Here is a 2,970-nt window from a genome sequence, read left to right as displayed (position 1 = left end):
GGCCTGGCAGGCTCAGCATTACCAGCTCCACTGAAGCCGCCAGTGATGGCATGGCCCAGTGTGTGCCCAACGGCAGAGCCCACAGCTACACCAGCGGCTGTGGACGCCATCTGGGCCATCAGCCCAGGCTGCCGGGGAGTAGCTGCAGGAGAGGCCACAGCAGATGCTGGGGCTGCCATTGGAGGTTGGGCTGCAGGAGCTGGCCTGGGTGCAGCTCTCATCTGAGGGGCACGGCTGTGAAATAAAAAAACAAAAACATTAAGTTTTTTCCAACAGTTTTTTTTTTTTTTTGGCCGGTCATGGGGCTTGAACTCTGGACCTGGGTGCTATCCCTCAGCTCTTCAGCTCAAGGCAAGCATTGTACCACTTGAGCCACAGCATCACTTCGGTTTTCTGGTAGTTTATTGGAGATAAGAGTTTCATGGACTTTCCTGCCTGGGCTGGCTTTGAACTGAGATCCTCAGATCTCAGCCTCCTGAACAGCTAAGATTATAAGTGTGAGCCACCTGATGCCCAGCTTTCAACAGGTTTTAGTAATGAGAAAACAACCCCAGGCACTGGTGGTTCCCTCCTATAATCCTAGCTACTCAGGAGTCTGGAAAGCTGAGATCTGAGGACTGTGGTTCAAAGCCAGCCCATGCAGGAAAGGTCACCAAAAAAACAAAACACAGGGACAGCATCCAGGCCCTGAGTTCAAGCCCCATGACCAACAAATAACTTGGACATAAAGAATAAAATTGCAGGGGCCGTATTGCCTAGCATGCATGAAACCCTGGGTTTGACTTCTCAGTACCACATACACAGAAAAAGCTGGAAGTAGCTCTGTGGCACAAGTGACAGGGCACTAGCCTTGAGCTGAGGGACAGCCCCAAGGCCCAGAGGTCAAGCCCCATGATTGATCAATAAATAAAGATTGTAATAGTCAAGCAACAATCACTTTTCCCTGCTTTTTCAATTATTTCCACATAACGTAGTCTATTCAGGAGGCTTAAATCTGAGAACTGCAGTTCAAAGCCAGGATTGCAGTTTGAAGCTAGCCAGGGTAAGAAAGTCTGAGACTCTTATCTCCAATAAACTACTCAGAACAAGTAGAAGTGGTGCTGTGGCTCAAGTGGTAGAGCGCTAGCCTTGAGCACAAAGAGGCTCAGGGACAGCAGCCAGGCACTGGCAAGCCCCAGAAACAGCAAAAGACAGATACACAACAAGCTGTTAAAAAACAAACAGGGGCTGGGAAGGTGGCTCAGTAGTAGAGCACATGCCTTGTATGCCAGAGGCCCTGGGTTTGATTCCTCAGCACCACATAAGCAAAAAGAAAAAAGCCAGAAGTGGCACTATGGCTCAAGTGGTAGAGTGCTAGCCTTGAACTGAAGTGCTGAGGGACAGCACCCAGGCCCAGAGTTCAGGCCCCATGGCTGGAAAAAAAAAGTCACAAGACATGACGTGTAAAGGAAGAAACACCTCCAGGGAGTTACATTGAAAGATATCAAGGCTTTAGATTATCCACGCAAGTCTCTGGACCACTTGAACTAGAATCTAGAGCCTCGGCTGGTAGAATGCTTGCTAGCATACCATGAGAGGTGGTAGATAGTGAAATACATGTAGCCTCAGTACTCAAGAGACTGACAGGAAAGGATCACCTGAGTGTAAGAGTCTGGAACCAGCTTAGCCTGGGCAACACAGTAAGACTAAGTATCAAAACAAACCAAAATAAGCCTGCAGACACTGGCTGGGAATGAATGGAGTTTAGTGGTAGAATGCTTGCCTACCATGCATGAAGCCCTGGGTTTGATTCCAAAGTACCACATAAACAAAAAGGAAGTCAGTGGTGCTGTGGCTCAAATGGTAGAGTGCTAGCCTTGAACAAGAGAAGCTCAAGGACAGTGCCCAGGTCCTGAGCTCAGGACTAACCAAAACAAACCAAGACAAAAAAAAACAACAACCCACAGACAGTCATCTAGGGGGGGAAAAATCTAGTCTGATTATTTCATTCAACAGATTTGAAAACCTAATTTAGTGAAAGCGACTGGCTTGAAGTAATGGGAGCTTGCCTGAAATCTCAACACTAGGATGACGCAGGAAAATATCAAGTTCTAGGTCAGCTTGGGTTACATACTGGGACCTTTTCTTAAAAACACAGGCTGGAGAAGCTGGGAATCTAGCTCAGTGGTGCCTTGCATGCATGAGGCCTTGGGTTCGATTCCTCAGTGCCACATAAGCAGAAAAAAACGGAAGTGGCGCTGTGTCTCAAGTGGTAGAGCGCTAGCCTTGAGCTGAAGAGCTGAGGGATAGTGCCCAGGCCCAGAGTTCAGGCACCACAACCGACAAAAAAAAAAAAAAAAATCCACAAGGCTGGAGATGGAACTATCCACTCAAGTAGTGGGAGTGCCAGCACTGAAAGAAAAGGGAGCGCAAGAGGCCCTAAATTCAAGCTACAGCCATGGCTTGGGGTCGAAAGTCAATAGAACAGTAAGTCCCTGGGTTGCATTCCCAGCACACAGAAAGAGAAGGGGAAAAAAAACATCCAGATGTTTCAACAACCTCCCGGCTCTGTACATTCTGCCTCGGCCCGCTTCTAGGTTAAAGGGTGTCCTTTGAGAATGTCTAGGTCAAAAGCGCCTCCCGCACTGGATCCAGTACTTTCGAGAACCGAGTGCCGTTCCACTTCCTTTCGTTTCATTCCGCCCCGCCCGGCCCCTGAACCCACGGAGCCCCGCCTCCCCCGGGCCCGCCGCCCTCCGTGCCGGCCTTGAACCTACCGAACCCCACCGCCCTCGCCCCCGGGCCCTGCTACCCCCTCCATGTCGGCCTCCCCCGGGCCCGCGCCCAGCCACGCCGCCCCTTCCATGCCAGCCTCCCCCAGGCCCGCCGCCCTCCCTCGGGCCTGCCCCCGGCTCCCCTAGGTCTACCTCCCCCTCCATGCCGGCCTCCCCCGGGCCCGCGCCCGGCCACGCCGCCCCTTCCATGCCAGCC

The 2,970-nt window shown here is 51.5% G+C and overlaps 1 protein-coding gene across 3 annotated transcripts in view; it reads right to left on the bottom strand.

Moving 5' to 3' along the window:
* Phkg1 (phosphorylase kinase, gamma 1 (muscle)) overlaps positions 1-2,970 on the bottom strand; it is a 15,565-nt gene that overhangs the window by 6,541 nt on the left and 6,054 nt on the right. The gene's annotated exons all lie outside the window — the stretch shown is intronic.

Source organism: Dipodomys ordii, unplaced genomic scaffold, assembly GCF_000151885.1.
Source record: "Dipodomys ordii isolate 6190 unplaced genomic scaffold, Dord_2.0 Scaffold164, whole genome shotgun sequence".
NCBI lineage: Eukaryota > Metazoa > Chordata > Mammalia > Rodentia > Heteromyidae > Dipodomys > Dipodomys ordii.
Note: the sequence above shows the minus strand (reverse complement) of the source record. Positions and strands in the feature narration are given on the sequence as shown.